This window comes from Chelonia mydas, chromosome 11 (assembly GCF_015237465.2).
Source record: "Chelonia mydas isolate rCheMyd1 chromosome 11, rCheMyd1.pri.v2, whole genome shotgun sequence".
Classification (NCBI taxonomy): domain Eukaryota; kingdom Metazoa; phylum Chordata; order Testudines; family Cheloniidae; genus Chelonia; species Chelonia mydas.
In genome coordinates, this window is record NC_051251.2 from 37,330,635 (window position 1) to 37,357,958 (window position 27,324).

At 44.0% G+C, this 27,324-nt stretch overlaps 1 protein-coding gene and 1 long non-coding RNA gene across 4 annotated transcripts in view; one reads left to right on the forward strand and one right to left on the reverse strand.

Moving 5' to 3' along the window:
• STK39 (serine/threonine kinase 39) overlaps positions 1 to 27,324 on the reverse strand; it is a 199,810-nt gene that overhangs the window by 13,922 nt on the left and 158,564 nt on the right. The gene's annotated exons all lie outside the window — the stretch shown is intronic.
• LOC119567349 overlaps positions 1 to 27,324 on the forward strand; it is a 37,287-nt gene that overhangs the window by 4,120 nt on the left and 5,843 nt on the right. The window contains exon 3 of the long non-coding RNA XR_005227331.2: positions 8,147 to 8,268. This is a non-coding gene — a long non-coding RNA (uncharacterized LOC119567349). The remainder of the gene's footprint in view (positions 1 to 8,146; positions 8,269 to 27,324) is intronic.

Sequence of the window (27,324 nt, forward strand, 5' to 3'; positions counted from 1 at the left end):
CATCACTGAATTAAATGGATCTTTTAATTTAAACATTCAGTTTCAATTTTACATCTCTTCATCAAGAAGAGCTGACTTTTAGTTAACAGTGACTATTTGCTGACTTGCTGTGGATTATTTCCATTCTGCTGCTGCTGCTATTCCAGTCAAACGAAGGGCTTCAATCTTCCCTCTAAGACATAGCTACTGCGCTGCACTGATATGCACAACAGCCCTTGTCAATATAATGCAATGTTGCGTAGTGGAAAGCAGCACTGAACTCTTAGCTATTTGAATGATCATCTTAAAAACTATGGTCTCCAGTTGTTGATCCTGCATCTCAGGGACCTTAGAAATTCAAATTCTTTTAGTCATCTCAAAGCAAAAACAGCAAAGATGACCACTCAACTGATTGCTTATCCTAATGCTATGTTTATATTTTCAAAACACTTTTACTTTCCTGTAAAAAATGTCAAAATGCCTGTATTCAATCAATTTTATTATTATTCTAGATATGTTTCAAAGGTAATACTTATTAAAAGTGGAGGTTAAGGACCATAAAAAACAGTTTTATTTGTGCATCTACATTTTTAACATCACACGCTCACTTTGCCTGGAAGTTTAGCGCAGGAAGCAGACATTTTAGAGTATTTGGACGAACAGAAGTTTATCTTTTATTTTTTGCTGCACTTCCCTGATGTATTACGAGTACAGTGTGAAACATTTCATCAACAAGAAGATTAGGGGGATTTAAGGGAATCACAACAGATGTTTCCAGGCACTATCTTCAAGAATAAAAGCAGCAGACCTGTTAGAATTCCATAACAGAGCTGATGTTTACACAAAGGTTAGCTCACCTCTGAAAGGCAGCATTTAAGTTTTGCTAGAGGTATTCCTTTTGCATTCCAGATGTGTTTTTCTATTACCTGTATTGTGCACTGTTGAACTGTTTGGCTGGGTTTTGTTTGTTTTAAGAAGTAAAACTAGTGCTTCGGGCAATGACCATTTGTATTCTGCATGGTTTGCATTTCTGGCTAGATATACACCACAGAGAATAAAACTGAATATCCCCCCATGGTGTCATCAATTTAGGTCCACCAAGCCACCGCCCATTCAAATTCCTCTTGGAGGCTCACTTCTTCTGCGATGCCCACAAGAAGTGATGAGCATCATTTCAAGTAAAAAAGGCATGCATAACTACCTGAGTAACTGTACAATCTTACTGAAGCCTTGCCCTCTTTTCTCCCACCCAACCCCTTGCTTTTTATTCACATTTGCTAAGCTTTGTATCTAGACTGTAAGGCCAACTCAGAGTTCAGTACCGAACGTTGGCCACCTAAATCCATATTTAGAAAGCTAAATAAATGTGGCTTGATTTTTAGGAGCACCCATGGTCCGATTTATTTCACTGGGAGCAGCAGGTGCTCACAGTACCTCTGAAAGTCAGGCCAGTTTGGATTTTTAAGATGAAACCTATGCGCCTAATTTTAAGCATCCAAATGTGAAGATCCTGGCTTAATCTGCTGGTAGGGGTTTTGGGAAAGTTCCTAGCATCCTTTGGGCACCATGTAAACCACCACATTAACTAATAGCACCAGCCAACGATATGCCGCTGACCGTTTTAGGCATTTAGTCCAAATGATATCCCTTCAGAAATATTGTTTCAATTAAGTGACAAAAAGAGAAAGCAGAAGCACATGCTCTAGAGATGCAGACTCTGAGATGATTTAGGAGCAATTAAAGCTGTCTCTTCACCTGTGACAGATATAATTCTATATTTAAGGTGTGACATAACCACGTCATACAACATAGCCAATATAAAATCATTCCATGTCTTCCTCACAATACCTAGACACAGCAAAGCAGATATAAAATATTGCATTTAAAATTTAACATGGAATTTCTTTGTCTTTGTGGGTTTAAGTTAAAAATTGTTTAATTTCCTTTTAGTTGTAATTAAGGAAAATGAAAGAAGGAGAAATCCACACCAATCACAGGGCCTGAAGCCAGTGAAAACGAGTTTATAATGGCAGTGTGTGATAAACTTAACTACAGTTGCTGCTAGTGGTCACCCTTACTAGAATTATTGATAGCATCAGGCAAGAAATGGAGAAGAGCAGGTCTTGTAAGTGGTACTGTTACCTAGGCTTTATTAATGAAGAGATGAGTCTATCTATTTATTTAGCACCTTTGTTAGTTGGAAAAATCAGAAGAATGAAGTTGAGTGAAGATTTCACTGACCATCTAAGAAATGCTATGCTCTATCTTTACTTGCTTTGGGGAAGTGAGCAGACAAACAAACAAAATAAATTAAACCATCTTCATCCAAAATTGAAGGAGCAGTAATAAAAGACACACAACGACAGTATTTCTATTGCAAGTCAATGGATGCAAAGTCTATTTTGTGTGACTAGTGCTTTGAGGAATCCTATACTGAGATAAGCAGTACTTATCTCATTTATTTCTTGCAATATTCAAAATTTCCAGAGAGATAAGTGGTGTTGTGTAGAGACCCAGCTATGAGTTAACTCTCTCCAGTTGTTAAGATGAGATATTTGAAGAAGTGGGAGCAAAGGAAAACATACATGTGTATGTATTTCAGTTGACCTCGTCTGTAAGATGGTTATAAGACTATTTTACCTCACTTGGGTGATATGAAGTTTGTGTAAAGTGCTTTAAAGTTCTTGGATAAGCACCACCTTGCATATCCAGATTATATTAGTGTGACTGCCAATCTGAAATTCCTGGTGGGAATTCCTAGCTCTCCCAGCACCCTACGTTGCTGGAGGGTCTCAACTTTACTTTGGCTTCTGATATCCTTTAGATGTTATGGTCATGTTCCCATAAGGTTAGAGAGAGTAAATGTGAGTAAAAAGTAGAGGGAAGATGAATAAAATTAAGGAGAAAAATCTGTGACAGCAATATCCTGGAGGAAAAAAAAAAAGAAAAAAAAGAGAAGAGTACCTGATGGTATTTCTCAGAATCAATTTTTTCTCCAAATGTTACCAGCACTTTTTTAGTACAATAGGCTTTTTGTTGTTTACAGCAGTGAATGAGGTTTTAAGGTCCCTTTGGGTTTCTACTTGATATATATTTGGTGTATGGACCACAATTCATTCTAGATACCACCATAAAGCTTTGCTTAGCGACAAATGGCTGTGCCACTCTGTCAACCTGATAATGTTACTGCAACTTCACAATCACTCCAGAATAAAAGGTCAAGAACAACATTTATCCAAACATCACATGGACTGCTCTAATTCACGACAGATGTAATAAGAAAAACTAAAGAAAAACTGCACCTCTATGAAATTGCCTATATTTATTTAGGCTGCAGATACAAATGACCATTTTCCAAACAAGGTTTCAAGCTGATAAATCAGATCTTAGTTTTGTAAAAATGACTAAACATCTACATTCAAGTTAGAGACAACACCACCACCACAACAAAAGTAAATGGCAATTCAATCTACAGGGTTACAAAAAGTTTGCCTAACTGCATTTTCATCAGTCTCAAATTGCAGTTTTATTCTTCTAGTGTCACAGAATGTTGTTGCTGGTTAGCTGACATTCTCTGCACAGCAGGAGTTTTAACCCCAATGACTTCTGAATAGGGAAAAATCTCTGGAAAAATTAAAATTAATGAGATAGTAAATCCAGTAATATGAATAATGCTTTTCAACTACAATACCAAGTCAGTCAACTGAGGCAGAGCCGTCTGGCATAAACACAAAGCACAAGACAGAATCCAGAGGTTTGAGACATTATTTATGGCCCACTCCAGAAGGTAACATTTTCATGCACCTCTCCATTTTCAGATGGATGGGGAGCGTTTAATTAATCTTCCTGGCTTCCTAACGTTTAGAAAGTGATTCTCTATTTGGTAACCCTGTCCCTCCCACCCACCCTGTACCCTCTAGGGTACAGCTGCTGGCACTGAGAAGAGAAATGCTAGGCTAAATTCTGAAATAAGCCATTTGTTTTAAAAAGTGAAAATAACGGTATGCATATACTGTATCATTACATTTTAGGCTAGATAGTTTGGTCAGTGAGACCTTCAGCAACTAACTGGGAGCTAGTTACATTCTCCCAAATATGTACATATTTTTAACGTGGAGTCCAAAGGAGAAGTAGTAACGACAGCTTCATTTTCCAGCTGATTGTTCTGTGGGTAATCCTGTTTGGAGACAGCAAAACACAGCCTGTACGTAGTGGGACACTATCCCGCCAAGTTTCCTGTGTGCGCTCTGTCTCACCAAATTGGCCTTTTCATTTTGAACCACATTTCCCTACGTGTAGGCAGTGACTTTGGCATTTTCATTTGATAAGCAGATTACTACATGAAATGGCAACTGCTTTGGGGATCGCTGGCTTCAGAATTCATCTGCTTCCCCTTTTTACTGGCATTAGAGAGAAATGGGACCGTTGGATTGATGGGACACTCTCCAATGGAATAATGAGCTCTTGAAAACAGATGCCCAAAGAACTGAACTTAATCTATACATTCTTGTGGTAGTAGTTTGACAGAAGGTGTTTGCTGGGCTACATACCCATTGATGTCTCAGACTGGGCAGTACTGCATCGCATTTGCAAGACAGTGACAAATGCAAATTTTAAGTGTTACAGCATGCTTAGCATTTTATTTCTGGTTTATACATGATGTCAATTAATTCTTCTCCCTGGGCAAGTGTCTTAATCTGTACACCTATCCAATCCCAGAACATAAAGTTTGTAAACTTTGGTTACATAAATATTTCTCTGCTTCTAACTTTGCTCCTAGTATTATACTGAACAGCCAGAATTGTTTGTACGAGAAACTAAGGTGCTATTAAATGAAGTTCAAGTTTTCTTCAACAGGGGTTAAGAAAAGATTTATAAATGTATGGAGAAAAGGAGTACTTGTGGTACCTTAGAGACTAACAAATTTATTTGAGCATAAGCTTTCGTGAGTTATTCCCTTAGTGCAGACATTCAAGATAACAGGCAAAAGCCCCTTTTATCAGAAGCTGTTTAAGAAAAGCAGCCAGAGAACTATTACAGCATTTGGAGATGATCTGCGATTGCTCACTAAGGAGTGGGTATTCAGAGGACTGGACGGTAGCTGACATTTCTTATAAGAAAGGAACAAAAGATACAGATATCAACAAAGCTGTAAGTCTGACTTCTATTGTGAGGAAGATATTGGACACATTGATAAGGAAAAACATTTTGAAATGCATTATTTATAAAGGAGCTGTCATCAGGAATTCAAAGAAAGATTAAGCTTCACAAATGTGTTTGAATTCTCAAGGTACATTGCTGAATTGGTAGATAAAGATAAAAACAGTGGACGTGGTTTATCTGGATTTCAGCATGTGATACTCTCCCGTGCAACAAATTGATTTAGAACTTCAGAAAACATGGATTAAGGAGAATCATATTCTCAGCTGGCTAAAAGGACAAGAAAAAATGGTTACCTACCTTTCTAACTGTTGTTCTCTGAGATATGTTGCTCATGTCCACTCCATTCATGTACACGCCCACATGTGCGGCCGTTGGAGATTTTTGCCTTAGCAAAAAGGAAAGGAGTACTTGTGGCACCTTAGAGACTAACCAATTTATTTGAGCATCAGCTTTCGTGAGCTACAGCTCACTTCATCGGATGCATACTGTGGAAAGTATGTGGAAAGATTTTCCACAGTATGCATCCGATGAAGTGAGGTGCCACAAGTACTCCTTTCCTTTTTGCGAATACAGACTAACACGGCTGTTACTCTGGAATTTTCCTTAGCAGTAATTTTTGCCTTAGAGATTTTTGCCTTAGCCAGATGTGGTGCCCTTTGCAGTGCTGCGCTCATACCATGGCATATTAAGCGCCGCCAGCCCTACGCCCTCTTTGTTCCTTCTTGCCGACAACTTTGACAGAGGGGCAGGAGGGTGGGTAATGGACATGAGCACACATCTTGAAGAACAGCAGTTACAAAAGGTAGGTAACCGGTTTTTCTTTTTCGAGTGCTTGCTCATGTCAATTCCATTCTAGGTGACTCACAAGCAGAATCAACGGAGGCAGGCTTGGAGTTCACAGTCTCGCAGCTTGCAGAACTCCTCTGCCAAAGCCCAGCATCATCTCGAGCCTGCTGGGTCAGCACATAGTGCAATGCGAGCAGGTGGACAGACAACTAGGTCGTGGCCCAACAGATCTTTTGGATTGGCACCTGCACCAGGAAAGTTGTTGATGACACTTGCATCCTAGCTGAATGATCGCCCGTGGGGGCACCTTTGTTAGCTTGTAGCAGTAGAGGATGCAGGCCGTGATCCAAGATGAGATTCTCTGGGCTGACACTGGTAACCTTTCATCCGGTCAGCGACAGCAATGAATTCTGTGTTGACTTATGGAATGGCTTTATTCTATCAATGTAGAAGGCCAGTGCCCATCTGACGTCCAGGGTATGCAGCCCACACTCCTCATCCGTTGCATGAGGCTTTGGGCAAAAGACTGGTAAGTAAATATCTTGACTAGTGTGGAACTGAGAGATGACCTTGGGCAGAAAGACTGGTAAGTAAATATCTGACTAGTGTGGAACTGGGAGATGACCTTGGGCAGAAAGGTTTGGTGCGTATGTAGCTGGACCTTATCCCTACAGAAGACCATATAGGGTGGCTCCAATGTGAGAGCCCTGATCTCAGACACCCTACAAGCTGAAATTATAGCGACCCAGAAGGCGACCTTCCAGAAGAGAAGCAGAAGGAAGCAGGAAGCCAAGAGTTCGAAGGAGGAACGCCCCGTCATGGGATGGGCGAAGACCAAACGGCCTTGAAGCAGAGGGTGGAACGCCGAAATGGCTGCCAATTGTACCCTGATCAAAGATAGTGATAGGCCCTGGTGCTTAAGGTGCAGTAAATAGTCCAGTATGTCCTGCAGCAGGGCCTCATCCACACTAACATGTCAGTCCACAGCCCAACATGTGAACCGTTTCCACTTTGCCACATATGTAGCCCTAGTGGACGGTTTTCTGCTGCCCAGCAGGGCCTGATGGACACCAGTGGAACACCCCCGTTCGTCCCCACTCAGCCACGCAGCAGCCAAGCCGTGAACTGCAGTGACCCCAGGTTCGGGTGCAGCAAGTTGTGATAGCAGATCCGACCGAAGAGGTAGCTGAAGCAGGGTGGCTACCGAGAGACTCAGCAGCATGCTGAAACAGTGTTGACAAGGCTATGAGGCTGATCATTGCTTTGTCTTGCTTTACCTTGAGCAGACTCTGTGGATTAGCAGCTCTGCCGGGAATGCGTACATCAGCATCCCGACCATGGAATCAGGAAGGCCCTTGTCCCTGCCCAGCACAAAACAAAACAAAAACATGTGGCACTTCCTGTTCTGCCTGGGTGCAAACAGGTCCATCTGGGGAGCCCCCAACCTGCGGATGATGAGACTGAGCACCTCCAGATGGAGTGACCATTTGTGGTGAGATGAGAAGATCCTGCTGAGGCAATCTGCCAGGATGTTCTTGGATCTGGGGGGGTGGGTGGCTACCAGATAAATGGCATACCGCACCCAAAAGTCCCAGAGGCTGAGCACTTCCCAACAAAGGACCGAAGACCTGGCTCTTCATGTAATACATCACAGTGGTATTGTTGGGCAGGACCTGCACCACCCTGACCTTCAGGTGGGGCAAGAACACCTGGTAGGCCAGGCGAACCGCTTTGAGTTCCCTGAGGTTGATATGAAGGGCCAGATTGCTGTGTAGCCAGAGATAGACTCCTCAGCCTGGGTCCGACGCGTCTGAGAACAGGGTAAGCGACGGAGACAGAGTCACGAAGAGAACCCCCTGCAGCATCGACTGTGGATCCAGCCACCAGTCCAAGGACAAGAGGACGTGGCTTGGCACTGTGAACACTCGGTCCAGGGCATGCCTGCTGGGGATATAGACCGAGGCCAGCCGTGCCTGGAGAGATCATAGATGAAGACGGGCATGGTTGACAACATATGTGCATGCGGCCATGTTGCCCATCAGTCGCAGACACACGTGGGCTGTGGTAAGCAGATGGCTCTTCACATGGTCAATCAAGTCCAACATGACCTGGAAGCATACTTCCAGAAGGAAGGCCCTGGCCCATGTGGAGTCGAGAACTGCTCCAATAAACTGAGTTGGACCTGTGTTAATGTGGACTTTTCTGTATTTATTAATAGGCCCAGATCATTGCAGATGGATCACACCAGGTCGAGGCTTTGGCAGACCTGCACCAGAAACCTGCCCTTGATGAGCCAGTCGTCGAGATACGGGAAGATCTGGACCTCCCGCAACGTCCCAGGTAAGCTGCTACTGGTGCCACGCATTTCGTGAACACCCTGGGACCGAAGACAGGCCAAAGGGTAATGCCATGAACTGGAAGTGACGTCCGGCCACCATGAAACGCAGGAAGCGCCTGTGGCCTGGGAATATGGAGACATGAAAGTAAGCATTGAGAGTGGTGTACCAGTCCCCTGGATCCAGGGAAAGGATGATAGAGGCAGGGAGACCATGTGGAACTTCAACTTCTTGAGAGACTTGTTGAGGCCCCGCAGATCCAGGATGGGCCTGAGGTCCAGGGCCGGTGTAACCACTAGGCGGCCGCCTAGGGCGCCAAGATTTGGGGGCACCAAAAAGGCTCTGACAGGATGAGTGGTGATGAGCTCGCAGGTGGGAGGCGGCCGGGCGGAGGTGGGTTGGGCTTGGGCTCGCCCCCCAATGCTGATCGCTCTCCCCCCGCCTCTCCTCCTGCAGGTGCCAGTCCTGTGCTCAGCCCTGGCTCCCCCGGATCCGAGGAGATGAGGCAGGCGGCAGGGAGGGAGCGCTGGGCACGCAGGCTGTGGGGGGCGGGGCAAGGGGGAAGGCTCGGGCTGCCGGGGAGGGGGCTTCATGTGCTGCCGGGGGGCTCTGCCCCATAGGGGGGAGGCAGGGGCTTGCTGGTGCCAGGGGGGACGGGGACCCTGTGTGCCAGGCTCTGGGGGAAGGGGTGGCAGGGCGTAGCTGGCCAGGCTGCAGGACGGGGGGAGAGAAGCGGGTGGAGGGAAGGCTGTATGCCAAGCTCTGGAGTGGGGGGCAGGATCCCATGGGCCGGCCAGGCTGAGGCACTGGCGAGCTTGGCCGGAGGGGGCTGCATGCCATGCTCTGGAGACAGGAGTAGGACTCAGCCATGTGCCGGGCAGGGCTGGCGGGGGGGGGGGGGGGGCGTGCTATGTGCCGGGGGGGAGCTGTGTGCTGAGCAGGGCGGGGGGGGGGGGGGAAGAGAAGGTGAAAGGGGGGGTGCTGTGTGCTGGGGGAGGGAGAAGGTGCAGGAGGGTTGAGGGGGGCTGCGTGTCTGGCTGGGCGCTGTGAAGGGGGGGCTGTGTGCCTGGCTGGGGGGCTCTTTGTGTGCTGGGCTAGGCTTTGGGTGGGGTACCAGCGGGCCAAGCCAGCTGGGGAGGAGTCTGTGGAGCGAGGCGGAGTGTGCTGGTCCGGGTTTTGGGGGGAGGTGGGGGTGACACTGTGCCTTGCCAGGCTCCGGGGGGAGGCAGGAGGGTTGTGTGCCGGGGGAGCTCTGGGGAGGGCTGTATTCCGGGGAGAGTGTCAGGGGTGGGTGGGACAAACGTACTGCTTCACTACAGTACAAAGTGGCAATGATGTCATTTTTCTCGTTGCGTACAGCCGATACCCGTTCTGACAGGCTGTTTATCATGCTACATTCGCTAGTTTTCAGAGGTTGTCAACTGAGGCTAACTATTTTTGTTGAGTTCTTTCAGATCTAAGACTCTGGCAATTGCTGCTGCATCATTTCGCTAATACTTTGTGTCAATTGTGTGAGAGTCCGGGGGGAGCGAAGGGTGAGCACAAGGTGGAAGTTTCGCCTAGGGCACAAAATATCCTTGCACTGGGCCTGCTGAGGCCGCCTTCGGGATTAGGAAGTAGCGGGGGTAGAATCCTCTTTCTTCCATGTCCTGAGGAATCTTCTCCACAGCCCTCAAACCGAGGAGCGTCTCTACCTCCTGAACGAGGAGTTGCTCATGAGACGGGTCCCTGAACAGCGACTGGAAAATGGTGGGGGGGTGGCAGGAAGGAGGAAGACTGGACCGCCAGTGCGGGTGCTGGACTCTCGACCACCGGAGAAAGAGGCTTTGGGGAGGGCACAGGTTCCTCCACCCTTACCTCACAACGGGCTTCCAGTGGGGCCACCGCCCGATGTTCCATCACGGCCACCGAGGAGTGCTGCGAAGGAGGCATCACCACAACTGGTACGGCCCACACGCTCCAATAAGGCCACTGCGCTGGCCACTGGCCATGCTGCCATTGCAATCACACTGATGAGACCGTGGTGACGGGCTGAACTGGTCCTCCGTACCGGAGGAACCCCCTTCCAGCGACCAGGGAGGAGCCATCGACACCTGCATTTTTTTTGCTGGTCATGGCTACAGGTGACCGTTGCTTGGGCATAACTGAATGGTAACTGTCCCGTGGAGAGCGGTACCGGTTCCAGGCGGATCGGAACCAGGACCATTCCCACTGTGCTGGTGACTGGGACTGACACCTGGACGACGACCGTTGAGACAGTGAGCGGTGCCGGGGATAGTAAGGAGAGTGTTGGCTCTATGCTGGAGAATAGCGCCACAGGGATCTGGAAGCTCACCTGGGTGACCAGTGACAGGATTGGAATCTGTCCCGGAATTCTGAATGTGGCAGAAAAGAGCGATGCTTTCTGTTCAGTGACCGGCATTGTTCTCCTGTGCCCTGAGGATCTTAATTGTGGGGTTGCCCTCTTGGGGAGCCTTAGCTGGGTCCTGTGGCACTGGGGTCGTCATTGGAGCAAGTGGAGACCTGTGCTCTCTTTGCGCTGCGGGAGCCTAGGATGATTAAGATGCAGGCAGGAATGCGGATCCCATACCACTCCCAAGAGTCAGTGGCAGACTTTTAAGGGAGCTTCGCACCCCAGCAGGGGAGGCGTGATCGCGTGGCTCCAGAGCAGTCTGGTGGGCAGTCCCGGGTCCCTTGATAGATAACGGCTGGGCCTTCTTGCTCGGTGCCAGGGAGCGCTTCTTGGCCTTCCTCTTCGGCACCGGCGATGGCAAAAGGTGCTGGGAGGAGTCGGGTGCCGGTGGTGTACTGTGCATGGAAGCCCAGGCACTCGGCATGACCTACCCCAATGGCTCGGAAGCTGGGTGGAGGGCAGACTCCATCAGGAGAGCCCTAAGGTTGATGTCCCACTCCTTCTGGGTGCAGGGCCAAAAGTTTTTGCAGATCCGGCTCTGCTCCTTAACATGGGACTCCCCCAGGCACTTAAGGAAGCTGCTGTGGGGGTCACTCACAGGCATAGGCCTGCTGCAGTCCAAGCAGGGCTTGACCGTGGGAGACTGGGGCATGCCCAACCTAGGGCAAAGCCCTGCTGGAACCCTAACTACTAACACTTAACAACTACTTAAGACTAGCAAAGCGAACTATATACAATGGCTTTAAGGAATGAAGTTCGGAATGGTGGACAACCACTAGGTCCTGCTAAGCAGGAAAGATGCTGCGACTGACCACCATGGGTGGTAAGAAGGAACTGAAAGTGCATAGGGCTGGCAGTGCCTGATACTGCAGCATAAGTGCTGCATTCCAGAGGGCGCCACAGCTGGCCTTACGGGTACTGCTGAGGCAAAAATCTTCGATGGCTGCACACGTGGGCGCATGCACACCTAGAATGGAATCGACATGAGCAAGCACTCAAAGAAGTATTAGAGAGAGCCAAAGCAGTTTTGGCTGGAGAGGAACAGTGAAGTGGAGGAAGGGCCATCTAGGATTATTGTAGTTTTTCCTGTGCATATATGTAAGGGACTAAACGAGCTGACTGGGAAGAAAATTCCATAGTGATAAATGGCTCGGACAGCTCAAAAGATTACTTATATTACAGAAGTACCCAGAAATTCAGCCCTTTCAACTAACTGGATTTGGTATTGCCCAATATGCACCAATCTTTTGCTTGGCAGAAAAGGAGCAAATACCAATTGCAACCGATTAGTAGAGGGTGGCACTTCTGGAGACTATAGAATGTGTTTTTGCCAACTAATAGCTCTATAGCAGAACAAACACAAGAGAGCATGATCCCTGCTGTATACTTTAAGATAAAGGATAAGGTAATAGGACTAGTCACCACAAAGAATCAAAGGCTGCGGCCGACAGGGAAGCAGGATACTGAATACTAATCAGAGTAGGAAAGACTTGGGGGTGATCATTGATAATACACTGAGAAAAATCTGCACAATGTTTGACAGGAGTAAAAAGCGGACAAACAAGGCCTAGAAATATATACATAAAATTATGACATATGCATCAGCGCAAGCTATTCTAATACTAATAAGGGACAGGATCTGCACTGATTTAAATGTTGTGCAACTCCATTTAGTTCACTGGGTTTGCACAGAATGTAAGTCAGATTAAAATTTAGCCCTAAGGTAGCGAGAAGTAAAACCACATTCAGAGAGTGTATTAATCGGTTTCTCTCTTACATAGGGTGAAATCACTGAAAGGGCTTGCTGAAGACAACCAAAATTACTGGGGCATGGGGGGAAAAAATTCTTAGAAAGTGTCCAACCCTGGGCAGACTAATCAAGTCTGGTATCCTGCTTCAAAAGAAGCGAAAAACTTAACACACCTGGCTAACCTTGCAATCTTACACCATAGCAGGGAGGGTAAGACAGACAGACACATTCCTTCCTGATCTCTTCAAGCAAGCCCAAGGGAGGGGAACAGATAACCTTTGGAACATTTTAAATCCTAGCTAGCATGCTAGTGTACTGCAACTAATGTCCATGTTCATATACAGTCCCCTCCATGAGCTTCCATCTTGAACTCCTATACGCATACAAAAGTGGATTTGTTTGGATAACTTTCCCCCCAAACTTTTACAAAGAGTAAAGCTAGACAATTTCCAATGAGAAGACGACACAATCCTTGCCCTGAACAGGTTAACAATCTACATCTCTTTCTCTACCCACCATGAAAGGGATCAAGAGACCCAATCACCAGCCCTTCCCTGGACCTCCTGCCTCCACAACAGTCATCTCTCTTAGCCACCCTAAGACAGTAATGCAAAGGCCACCGCTGGGTACTTCAAGGGCCAATTATAGAGGCCATTCAGCAAGATTAGCAAACCCGCATACTCCTGCTTGCTCCCATTACCTATCCAAAAGCCTCTATGCCTCAAAGCTGCATACTAATTTCCTCCTCTCCCACCCCCCACATTTTTTTGCAAAATAAAAAACCTTGTCCCTAACCAGCACCAACTCCAACCCCACAAGCCTTACCAGCACAGGCTGGGCCACAGCCATTCTAACTGAGCCCTTCTGCCACTAAGAGGAGAGTGGTGGGGAAGTTAAAGCAATGAGGCAGGAAGGTGCGATTTTATTACACCATACTTAGATGAAATATCATAAAACATTAATCAGACATGAAGCAAAGTTGTGAATATTCTAATAACTAAGGCACTGAAAGACACACAAGTCTGCCACACCTAAAATGAGGAGCTACTAGTTCAAACTGTTATGGAGCTTAGACAACTTGCCAGGTTATAGGCCAGATCCACAGCATTTTCTGCAGAAAGTATACAGAGGTAAATTAATTCAATTTTGTTTTATTTATTGCAATGAAAGATTGTTTTGTATAATAGGAATCTAAAGAGATATATTGAAAATGGAATCCTTTCATTTAAAGTCATTAATAAGTTACTTACGTTACAGATAAAAATTTAATTTACTTTATATTTGTTTCCTTTATGCATTTTTATGTGAATAAAGGAACTATCAAGTGAGTTTCACTTACAGTTTTGATTAAATTTCCAATCAGTTTCATTGTAAGGTTTTCATGCATTAGAACAATGCTGTAACAGCTGCACTGCAAACACCGCAGAGAAATGTTCACTTGCTAAAATAGCTTTCAGTGATATTTTAAAATATTAATGGAAACACTGCTATACGCACCCCCTTCAGAACATAAGAATGGCCATACTAGAGCAGACCAAAGGTCCATCCAGCCAAATGTCCTGTCTACCAGCAGTGGCCAATGCCAGGTGCCCCAGAGGGAGTGAACCTAACAGGTAATGATCTAGTGATCTCTCTCCTGCCATCCATCTCCACCCTCTGACAAATGAGGCTAGGGACACCATTCCTTACGCATCCTGGCTAATAGCCATTAATGGACCTAACCTCCAGGAATTTATCCAGTTCTCTTTTAAACTCTGTTATAGTCCTAGCCTTCACAACCTCCTCAGGCAAGGAGTTCCACAGGTTGACTGTGCGATGAGTGAAGAAGAACTTCCTTTTATTTGTTTTAAACCTGCTACCCATTAATTTCATTTGGTGACCCCTAGTTCTTATAGTATGGGAACAAGTAAATAACTTTTCCTTATTCACTTTCTCCATGCCACTCATGATTTTATATACTTCTATCATATCCACCCCTTAGTCTCCTCTTTTCCAAGCTGAAAAGTCCTAGCCTCTTTAATCTCTCCTCAGATGGGACCCGTTCCAAACCCCTAATCATTTTAGTTGCCCTTTTCTGAACCTTTTCTAATGCAAGTATATCTTTTTTTGAGATGAGGGGGCCACATCTGCATGCAATATTCAAGATGTGGGCGTACCATGGATTGATATAAGGGCAATAAGATATTCTCCGTCTTATTCTCTAGCCCTTTTTTAATGATTCCTAACATCCCGTTTGCTTTTTTGACCGTCGCTGCACACTGCGTGTACATCTTCAGAAAACTATCCACGATGATTCCAAGATCTTTCTCCTGATTAGCTGTAGCTAAATTAGTCCCCATCATATTGTAAGTATAGTTGGGGTTATTTTTTCCAACGTGCATTACTTTACATTTATCCACATCAAATTTCATTTGCCATTTTGTTGCCCAATCACTTAGTTTTGTGAGATCTTTTTGAAGTTCTTCACAGTCTACTTTGGTCTTAACTATCTTTAGCAGTTTAGTATCATCTAAAAACTTTGCCACCTCGCTGTTTACCCCTTTCTCCAGATCAGTTATGAATAAGTTGAATAGGATTGGTCCTAGGCCTGACCCTTGGGGAACATCACTAGTTACCCCTCTCCATTCTGAAAATTTACCATTTATTCCTATCCTTTGTTCCCTGTCTTTTAACCAGTTCTCAATCCATGAAAGGATCTTCCCTCTTATCCCATGACAGCTTAATTTACGTAAGAGCCTTTGGTGAGGGACCTTGTCAAAGGCTTTCTGGAAATCTAAGTACACTATGTCCCCTTGTCCACATGTTTGTTGACCCCACTCAAAGACCTCTAATAGATTAGTAAGACATGGTTTCCCTTTACAGAAACCATGTTGACTTCTGCGCAACAATTTATGTTCTTCTATATGTCTGACAATTTTATTCTTTACTATGGTTTCAACTAATTTGCCCGGTACTGACGTTAAACCTACCGGTCTATAATTGCCAGGATCACCTCTAGAACTGTTCTTAAATATTGGTGTTACATTAGCTATCTTCCAGTCATTGGGTACAGTAGCTGATTTAAAGGACAGGTTACAAGCCATAGTTAATAGTTCCGCAATTTTCCATTTGAGTTCTTTCAGAACTCTTGGGTGAATGCCATCTGGTCCCGGTGACTTGTTACTGTTTAGTTTATCAATTAATTCCAAAACCTCCTCTAGTGACACTTCAATCTGAGGAATTGTCACAGATTGGTCACCTACAAAAGACGGCTCGGGTTTGGGACTCTCCCTAACATCCTCAGCCGTGAAGACTGAAGCAAAGAATTCATTTAGTTTCTCCACGATGACTATCGCCTTTAAGTGCTCCTTTTGTATCTCAATCGTCACGGGGCCCCACTGGTTGTATAGCAGGCTTCCTGCTTCTGATGTACTTAAACATTTTATTACCTTTTGAGTTTTTGGCTAGCTGTTCTTCAAACTCCTTTCTGGCTTTTCTTATTACATTTTTACATTTAATTTGGCAGTGTTTATGCTCCTTTCTATTTACCTCACTAGGATCTGACTTCCACTTTTTAAAAGATGCCTTTTTCTCTCTCACTGCTTCTTTTACATGGTTAAGCCACGGTGGATTTTTTTTAGTTCTTTACTGTGTTTTTTAATTTGGGGTATACATTTAAGTTGAGCCTCTATTATGGTGTCTTTGAAAAGTGTCCACGCAGCTTGCAGGGATTTCACTCTAGTCACTGTACCTTTTAATTTCTGTTTAACTAACCTCCTCATTTTTGCATAGTTCCCCTTTCTGAAATTAAATGCCACAATGTTGGGTTGTTGAGGTGTCCTTCCCACCACATGAATGTTAAATGTTATTATATTATGGTCACTATTTCCAAGCGGTCCTATTGTAGTTACCTCTTGGATCAGACCCTGCGCTCCACTCAGGACTAGATCGAGAGTTGCCTCTCCCCTTGTGGGTTCCTGTACCAGCTGCTCCAAGAAGAAGTCATTTAAAGTATCAAGAAATTTTGTCTCTGCATCTCATCCTGAGGTGACATGTACCTAGTCAATATGGGGATAATTGAAATCCCCCACTATTATTGAGTTTTTTATTTTGATAGCCTCTCTAAGCTCCCTTAGCATTTCATCGTCACTATCGCTGTCCTGGTCAGGTGGTTGATAATAGATCCCTACTGTTATATTCTTTTTAGAGCATGGAATTACTATCCATAGAGATGCTATGGAACATGTGGATTCATTTAAGATTTTTATTTCATTTGATTCTACATTTTCTTTCACATTAGTGCTACTCCCCTGCTCCGCCCCCCCCCCCCCCCCCCGAGCATGACTTGTTCTGTCCTTCCGATATATTTTGTACCCCGGAATGATTGTGTCCCATTGATTGTCCTCATTCCACCAGGTTTCTGTGATGCCTTTCGATATTGTCCTTTAACACAAGGCACTTTAGGTTCACCCATCTGATTATTTAGACTTTTAGCATTTGTGTACAAGCACTTTAAAAACTTGTCACTGTTTATCTGTCTGCCCTTTTCTGATGGGTCAGATTCTTTATGTGAATGTTTCTCATCTGATCTGGCCCATATCTTATCCTCTTCCATCCCCTCCTCCTGACTAAAACCTAAAGAATCTCTATCAATACTCTCTTCTAAGAGAAGTCTCTGTCCGATCTACGTGTGCCTCTGCAGCAATCGGCTTTCCCCCATCTCTTAGTTTAAAAACTGCTCTGCAACCTTTTTCATGTTAAGTGCCAGCCCTCTGGATCCACTTTGGTTTAGGTGGAGCCCATTCTTCCTGTATAGCTCCCCCTATCCCCAAAGTTTCCTCAGTTCCTAATAAATCTAAACCCCTTCTCTCTACACCATCGTCTCATCTACGCATTGAGACTCTGCCTACCTGGCCCTGTGCGTGGAACTGGAAGCATTTCTGAAAATGCCACCATAGAGGTCCTGAATTTCAGTCTCTTTCCTAGCAGCCTAAATTTGGCCTCCAGGACATCTCTCCCACTCTTCCCCTATGTCATTGGTACCTACATGTACCACGACCACCAGCTCCTCCCCAGCACTACACATAAGTCTATCTAGATGCCTCAAGAGATCCACAACCTTCGCACCAAGTAGGCAAGTCACCATATGGTTCTCCTGGTCATCACAAATCCGGCTATCTAGGTTTCTAATGATTGAATCTCCCATTACTAACACCTGCCTTTTCCTAATGACTGGAGTTCCCTCCCCCGGAGAGGTAACCTCAGTGAGAGGATACCCCAACTTCATCTGAAAGGAGGGTCCCAACTATGGGAAGGTATCCCTCTGTTCCCGTTGACTGCTCTCCTTCTCTGGGTCTTTCATCCTCCTTAACAGCGCAGGGGGTGTCTGACTGGAAATGGGACAAATCTACAGTGTCCCAGAAAGCCTCATTAACATACCTCTCTGCCTCCCTTAGCTCCTCCAGTTCCACCACACTGGCCTCCGAAGCCCGTACAGGTCTCTGAGGGCCAGGAGCTCCTCACACCGAATGCGCACATATGCCACCCGCCCACAGGGCAGGTAATCATACATGCTACACTGAGTGCAATAAACAGGATAGCCCCCACTCTGCTGCTGGGCTTCTGCCTGCATTTTCTCCTACAGCTATCTAGGTTAATGATAGGGTTTTTGTTTAAATCAAGAAGTTTTGGTTATAGTTTAAAGGTTTTAAGGAATGGCAAGTGTACCTCGCCCCCAGAGGTGAAAGTAAGAGCCAGTCCGCCGTACCGGGGTGGATCAACTTCCCCAGGCGCAATTTAAAGCGCCTGCAGCTCCCAGCAGCAGCTGGAGCCCCTGGCCCTTTAAATTGCTGCCAGAGCCCCGCTGCCGGAGCCATGGGGTAGCAGCAGCGGGGCTGGGGCGGTGATTTAAAGGGCCCGGGGCGGTAGTGGCAGCCGAGCCCTGGGCCCTTTAAATCGTCTCCGGAGCCCTGCCGCCGCTTCCCCAGGGCTCCGGCAGGCTCCGGGGACGATTTAAAGGGCTTGGGGCGGTAGTGGCAGCTGGAGCCACATCCCCGGAACCCTGCTGCCGGAGCCCTGGGGAAGCGGCGGTGGGGCTCCGGGAATGATTTAAAGGGCCCAGGGCTCCGGCCACCGCTACCATCCAGGGCCCTTTAAACTGCTGCCAGAGGCCCTGGCTGCCGCTGTTACCCCGGGGAGTCGGAAGGAGGCACTTGCTGGTGGAGGGTGGGCCGGGGCTGGCTCTGACCTCCCCCAGCCCCGCCCCTTCCACCCAAGGCCCCGCCCCTTCCGGGGGCCAGAGCCAGCCCCAGCCCAGCCCCGTACTGGTAAGTCCCAAGACTTACTTTGACCCCTGCTCACCCCCTTCCCAACTCCTTCTCGAAACTCCCTGTTAGCGGTCCCTGGTCGCAAAGCTCCCTGGTTGCTTGCTCACTGCTTTATAAAGCCCTGGCCTTCTTGATAGCCCCGTCCCTGACTAAGGCTCAGCCAATGAGGCTTCTAGATTTCAAACCTTGTTTAGAAGCGCACAGCTTCCAACTGCCGACCACAGCACATGGTCAAAACAAACAAAGCTCAGCACAAAGCAAGTAACCCCCTAACACAAACACACACTACAGACAGCCACTTACCCCAAGGGTCCCATATTTGCTCCTCCTTTACCTGGAGAGCTCCCTTTTGAAACTCCCTGTTAGCGGTCCCTGTCCCTTCCTTAAAGTTACATTTCTGGCCTTTCAGTTTGTTTTTAAAGCATATCTCAATGTATCCCAAAATTTAGCAGGAGATTAGAACACTGTGCCACTACAAGTAGACAGCTTCACATTAGATGCCACAACATTTTGTTTTGAGAAGCTGACCCATGAAAGCTTTGAGGTCAATTCAGACAAATAGAGGAGCAGTCCAGCTAAACAGTGGGGGGGAAAAAAGTAATAAATATCCTAAAATCAGAGTGCTGTGTGACCAAGAGCCAGTGGACTTTGTGACAGTGTTTTTTTTTCCCCCCCAAGGAGCCTAAGAGGAGCAACTAGATGTTGTATGAGCTGAAGTAAATACATGGAAGACTGCAGCAGTCCCAGCAACTGAAATGCTCAACTTCAAGTTTTTTTTTTTTTTTTTTTTTTTACAAGTGAATAAAGTTCAACACAATTATCACATTAAAATTCGCATTTTTGGAGATATTGTATGGATGAAAAATGTTTGCCCATGATGTTTAATCCTTAAAATGCTGGCATTTTTTAGAGAGCATTAATTTCATTGGCATTTGGGGGTGGGGGTGGGGGGGGTGTTGAGGGGACAGATACCAAGTCTCCAAAAGATTGTTTCAGCATTTAATCTATAACCCAAACGCACATACTAGTCGCAGACTGTAAGGGGAGGTTTGAATCTGGTTCTGTTGGAAAGAGATATTGACAATAAGTCTTCATAAACAGGAAACTGTGGGATAAAAATGAAGAATTCTTGCCAGCATTATTTAGTAGGAAGGTTGCAAATCCATGTTTGCATTGCTTAAAGACAGTTCTGACAGATAGGAACCTCTGAAATATTCATCCCCACTTGAACTGTATAAAATCTAGAGATTATGTAAAGATGGTAGTCCTCAAATTCCTTAATACCCAGAGGTAGCAGGCAGAAAGAAACGAACTCAGGATTGAACCAAAGTAATATGCAAGCAACAGCTGCCAGAAAGTTTTCCATCTCCTGAGAACAGAGTATATTCCACTGAAGAGGAACATTATACCAAATGTGGACATGAAGTAATTTTGGTGCTAGAACCATACCTAATGTTCAAGCAATTCCAGCAGCATGGTATTGGTTAGGGAGTCAAAAACAAAATGTCCTAAAGATTAAGTAAGTAATATCTGATGCCAGTGACTTATAACAATGTATTCCTCATACTATAAGCAAGACAAACGGATTCAAATTGTGACAATTATTTTCACTGATTTAAAATTAAGGTATTCACATAACTAGCAATTTACCATTTTTCCAAAAACTTTAGAAAAATAGAAAATCAGATTTAGGAAGATAATTTGAAACACAAAAATCTGATCTCAGGAGAAAAGCCAGACAGTCACAGCAAGTTTAAAAGCAAGGGTTACAGAACCTGATGTTAATAAATTAACCACAGAACTAAGTAACCAGAGCAGTTTCTAGAGAAATTTTTTTCTGTAACAGAATCAAGAGCACACGTGTGGTTTAGTGTGGAGAATGCCAATAGACACTTCAGAAATTAAATGTCTCAACAAGTTTTTCGTTGTCCATGATTATATATTCAAACCCAAGAATTCTCACACTGTAGTTGAGAAGAAGACTATTAGAGGTAATCCAGGTTGAATTTCTGAAAGCAAATGTGGTTGAACTAAGAAAGATCATGGAAGTTAGCAAGAGGCACAGAACCATTTTTCAAGCATGGTACTGTGAACAAGCCTTTCACAGCTCACATCTGGATACTCAAACAAGCACTCAGCTTCTTACGACAATGGTTCCATTGCATTTCCTCCATCAAACTTCCATTGCCTTCCATAACAGTTTATCCAAGTAAAGATTGAGTGAAAAACTGATTAAGAACCTCAGGATTTGCCCCTCAGTTTGAAAGAGACACCTTAATGACTCTTAAGGACTTCTGAGCCTTATGCTCCTAGGTAGGTCACACTCAACATTTTAGACCTATTGTAAAACACTGATATCTGTAGCATTTTGACAAGGCTGAGGTAAAGTAATCAATCTGTGATTAAAGCAGCATATGAATTACCCAGACAAAGAACTTGAGACAGGGCTCAAGGTTGAACATATAATTTGCCAGGGATTGCGCAGAGAAAGGGGTTGATAGTCTTCAGACAAGAGTTTTACACCAAGCCCTTCAGCTTGAGGAACATCAAGATCCTGTAAGCACTTGTACAGATACTTTCATAAAATTGGATTATAGGAGTTTGATGCAGTAGGTTCGTAATAATAAAGCTGGGTCAGATTCTTGGATGCGCATCAGCACTGGGACTGGAAGAGCTGCAAAGATCTGATGAAGACATGAAATTACCAAAGTTTGCTATGACTTATGTTAGGGAAAAAGGTTTCCCCTCCCATCTAGGGTTAGGAGGGTAGCCTTCCCTGGACTTCTGTATTAGCCAAACAAAACACAGAGTCTTGGCTCTTTGATAAAGTGAGGCACTTTAATGTTAGCAAGTACGACAGCTGAAGGGCTCACCAATTCCTTTACAGAGGAAAATGGCGAAGCCCCGAACAAAGAACAGAGATGGGCTTTTATAGCCTGGTTCAACATACAGTGTGATATCTCTTCCAGTTCAAGCCAGTTAACCCAGTCTGTTTGAAGTTCTGGGGTAGGTATGAACATGGAGGCTTATCTGTATAAGGAATTCTTTCCCCAAAACGGGGAGTACAGGTTACACACAGTTCACATTCCTTCTACCCATAACCTTAGAGAGAAGACAGATAAGCACAGAAAAAAGACAGAGGCCTAGCTTTACATGATTATAGGGTTGTTTTCTGGTTCTTTTCTTTATCACTTACATATTTTGTTCTGACCAAACTGCTAAAACGAAATGTCAAGCTGGGCCAGTTTGCAATAATGTATACCTTAATTTAGTTTAAATCACTGTACTTCAAACCCTTATTTTGACATTCTAGTCACTGGCAGATAAGTGAATACCAGGGAATGCATGCCAGAAATTAAGATAGTGTAGAGAAAATCACCAGTTGCTTTGCTGCTAACTATTCCTGCTACTAATGCAACAGCTGAGAGCTATTTCATTATTATGAGGAAAATGAGCCCTTTGCTCAGACCTAGCATAAAATAAACACTTATTCTTAATATTCTTTTACACATGGCCACATTCTGATTTCAGTTACACCAGTTTAATCCAGAGGATCTCCAGTGATGACAGTGGACTTCCTCCTCATTTACACTGAAGGAACTGAAATCAGAATCTGGTCCACTGTCTCCTGAAATAAGGAGCATTTTTAAGGCAATCATCATTGTTAATATTTTAGAATAGTTTAAAAATGTGATTTGTTTGATAATGGCTGTAAAATATGGACAACTATAGCAATATGTTTACACATGGTATATGGATTAATGTTTTTACTTTGAGAATTTCTTGTGTTTTATGTATTTAATACTTATAATTCTGCCATGACAGCCATTATACTAGCTGTGCTTACTGCCAGATGCACTATTTTTCTCACCTTGTATCCCAGCTTCTACCAATCAGAATTCAGTAAGGTGGGCACTTATAAAAAAGTTATTTTTCAGATACATTAAAACATGCCTGTTTCATGCACCATATATTGTGATTACTGGACCTAAAAATTTATGCCAATTGTAAGCTCAAATGTAAGAGGTATTTGCGAATTCATAAAATGTCACAATAGCCTATAACTTCTTGCATGATTGGAAATCAAACACGGAAAATAGGTCAAGCTGTTTAATAATTACATGTGCAAGAACACCAAAACAAAATAAGGGAATAAGCCCAAACAAAAAGGGCCTAGTAATACGATTCAAGAACTGTGTCTGTTGTGAACACGGGTCTCAAACCTGGATTTGCAGAGTTTATAGGAGCAGCCACGCTCCAGCCTGCTGACACTTGCGTACCTGGGACTATGAAGCCCAGCTCCAGTTTGAGGCTCCGCCCCTGCAGTCCCATTGGTGGAATCCCAGAGCAGCTGACGGGCATGCTGGCCCTACTTAAGCCAGCAGCAGGAACAAGAAGCTGTCTGAACTACTGGGCTCCACTGTATTCTGGGCTGTGTGCCTTGTGCTTCCTGCTCCTGCGCCTCTGGATTGGTTTTCTGACATCCTGGCCTGGCACAACTCCTGGTGTCTGATTCATGGTACAATCCTCCTGTTTGTCTCCTACTTCTGACCCCTGGTATCCTGATCCAACGGACTCCTGATTTGCGACCACAGTCCCTGGCTCTGACTGCTTGGTCTGGTCGCCCACAGCCTGGCCGTGACCGTGTTAAAACGATGCTGGTTAAAAAGCAGGAAACGCGTAGCCAGAAGTTAGTGAACCAAACCTGGTAGGTCGGCGATTGGGCATAATGGGTGGACGAAATGAGGAGGATGAACAGCCAACTTTTCCCTTTCTGGCTTTCTTGAAAAGAGACTTTAAAAAAAAAAATGCTCCTCTCTTCCGTCCCACTTGACATCCCAGCTCATCTGGTCTCGTCCTGTTTGCCTTCACCCCAAGGACAGAAGGAGCAGAAAATGAGCCTGAAAGATTTTCTTCCTGAGAGAAGGCTATTAAGCTTGCTCTTGTTCAAGGAACTTACTTTTGCATTTGTGAGTCCTGAAAATCCTATCGTCCTGACATCCAGTCCTCAGCCCATAAGTGGGGATACCTAATTGCCAGTACTGTAGAGGCACATCAGATCCTGTTCTGTTCCATTCGTTTTATGTTCCTTTCTCCCCTTCCTTCCTTATTTTCTTGACTTTTCATCAAACCCTGAAATAAACTGCACTGCATCAGCACAGTGAGATGAGATGACCATAATCCTGCTGTACCGAACGAGAAAAGGTCCAACCACATGACATCCCTGACTAGAATGTGAACCAGGGTCCTCCCAACAGGTGCTGTGGTTGACCTGTCAGGAAAAGTATCCATTTGTGACTGATCAGCCATCCAGTGTTCTAAAGACAGCACCAAAAGCCATATTCTCCCCCAGCTTTCCCATCCCCCTCTCTCCTTCACCTTGGGTCAGTCTGTCTGTTAGAAAAAGGAAAAGTGAATATCCTTTACACATCAGAACTGTCAGTAAAATTAACACTTTCTTTTTCATCAGAAAGGTTGTTCTAAAAATAAGAGGCTAATATTTTATATCTAAATAGGAGACTGGCTTTAAAGGTTTAATTTTGTTTTGCCTAATCACTCAATTTCAGTTTCAATATAAACACTTGTTTTAATTTCTTGTTCTTTCTTGTCTTTCAACTTTAGAACAAATGCTTTTGCATGTTTACCAAGAAATTCAGTAAGCTAGGGTCTCCATAGGAAACCCCTCCAGAATGCACCATATTGCTGTTTTTATGTTGGACAGTGAGTTTAACACCCTGAACTCTTTTGACCCTTGAAATTAATACAGCAGAACATATTTCAATGAACATAAAATGCTTCAGTATCAAAGACATTTTATACACAGCTTACGTAATTAAAAAGGCGTAATATACAGATTTTTCTTCTTTGAAGGAGCAATTAGATGCAAGGTTTGACCACCTAAGGGTGTATTTGATGCTCTCTGAATCCCCAAGAGTCTAGTCATTATGAGTCACCCTTTAGTGTGTTAGGATCTAAATGAGCTGGATGTGTTGAAATATTTAAGCTCCTAGTTATCTATAAAATCCTTAGGGGCTAGTCTATCAATAATCTTATTAAAGCTAATGGGAGTTACATGACTGTGTTGAGAGAACCATAGTTACTATAAAATAGCTTAAGTAAAATTAGTTGTGGGTCAGGAGAGAGAGATAAATAAGACTGCTCTCCAGAATAGTCTGTTCCAACCAGAAACAGAGATTAAAACCAATTTTCTACCGATTGAGTTTCTTTGGTCTGTCATTGGGATCCTTATGGCGTGTCTATATATTTGATAGGTATTACACAGCGGCAGGAGAATTGAGGAATGGAACTGATATTACAGCTTTACTCTATACAAGTATAAAGCTTGAACAAAAACAAACAAAAAAACAAACAATTTAAACAAAACTTCTACAAAGTCCTCAAGACTACCAAAATTAGCAGGGACTTGAGATGCACTGAAGATATTAATGAAGAATCTGTAAAGCTTCAGGCTTTCAGCAAGTAGTGCTACCCAAATTCTGTACTTCTAGAAATGTTGTAGCTTTTCATAAATAACTGCTATACACTTACTTTCAGCACAATCACTTTTCTGGTTACAGAAAGAACAGTGATAGTGATGCTTTTTGTTCACATAATTCTAGCCTAAGTTGAGCTGATAAGTAGATTTTTTTAAAAAAGATGAAGATGGAGATAAACAAAGCCAAAGGGGAAAAAAAAAAGACCTATGAAAGCAAAAAGGGCAAGCCACGAGGAACTGTATGACATTTTCCTGTGCCTACAACTTCAAATGCTGTAATAGGAAGATGTTAAGAAGAGTAAAAGTTAACATACTGAGCTTTCACTTTTGGATCCTTTGGTTGAAGCAGACAAGTATAATCACACGGTAAGTTACAAATGAATCCCTACAGGATTCTTGAACGAAGAGAAGACTCTACCTTTTTATATCCTTCAGAGCCGTATCATTCTAGTGAGTAATCAAGCTGCCTAAAGTACTATACAGAAAGTCTTTATGCATCATGTGGTCTATGTGTCTCAAAACTAACAACCTTTCCTTCTTCCAAAAAAAAGGAAATCACATGTGGATTAACATGGACACTTCTGCTTTTACCTCTCCAGACAAACAAGCAAAACCACTATTCATTTACTAACAGCAATTCCCTGGACAGAAATTCATGACAAAAAATAGCTCGTGGTATGGCAGATGTATCACAAAAAGACTGACTTGCAAACAAAATGAATGAATGAAATAGTCTCAGTGCAACCAATCTAAGAGTGAAACTTGTGGTGATCACTCAACTAGTTAGATAAGAGTTTGCAATATGATATGGTACAAAAATAAAGCTGATCAGATTTTAGGCTGCAAGCTCTGAAGCATTAAGTCCTGGAAGAAGAAAGTAACAGAACTGTTGGATGGAGATAGTTGGAGCAAAGATGGGGATAGTTTTTTCTCTTTTTATATGGAGCGTTGGTAGTACTACTGCCACTGCTTCACTTTGGTGTTCTCTGGTGCGCCTAGCAGCCTCAGTGCTTGGCCTGTCATATGCACTATCCTCCATTTTAGACCTTAATGCATAACAGTAGAGCAAAAAACCAAGACAGAGGGTAGTCATGGCTGCCACCAACCTCACCTGAATCCCCAGGTCTTATGTTATCTAGCACTAACTTCAGATACTTGAATGATGCAATAAACACAAAGGGGAAAGAGGAATTATTCACCTGAGCATAAGGGACTATTAACCAGAAGTAAGTGAGTGGAAAAGGAGGTAAGCAAAGGAGGGAGGGCAAATTCTGATGCTAAAAATGCAAAAACTATTCAAAAGGGAAGAGGCAGAAGCTCTAGCATGTGAGACATTTGAAACTAGATTGGACAAAAGTAAATAAAATTAAATACATAAACAAACAGTAAAATATTGCAGGGAATAATTTATCAGTAGGAGGCAGAGGAGACCAGTAGTCTTTTCATTTTCTAATTTATATGACACTGCATTCTATGGTTAATAGAAAGCCATCAATAGTATTCTTTATTGCTCGGTATTCCTTATGGTGAAGCCACTGTGAAGTTGGTCAAGCACCCATTCTTTGGTGTGGCCAGCACACTTGTCTTTGAATTCAACAATCTTTTACTACAGACGTGAGCCTTTCAACCCCACCTACTTATTGCAGTAGTCCTTACCACCTTTGCTGAATGTGAATCAGCACCCAAGTAAAAAAGAAATCAAGCCAAACTGTGATATTTTAAGTTAGTATTAATGAAAGGGCAGGTGTAGAAACGAGATTCAAACAATACTCTCCAAATGGCTTCAAACTTCTTACAAGAGAATGTAACAGATGTAGATAAAGAAATGTTTAGTGTTACCCATTCCAAATATTATCTACGTATTACTCAGTTAGCTCTTTTCGACATAGTAGACTTCTCAGCAAGAAATTTTTGATACTATTGAAAAAAAGTTGTTGCTCTGGTGACTAAGTGATGTTGCTTGGTTCGGATTATAATATCTGGAAAATAGGAGTCAAAGCAGTGGTAGTGAACAAGTGCATCAAAATATCTGATATGTATCAGACTCTATCCTATCCTCTATGTTGTTCAAAATCCATATGGAGGTCTCTTGGCAA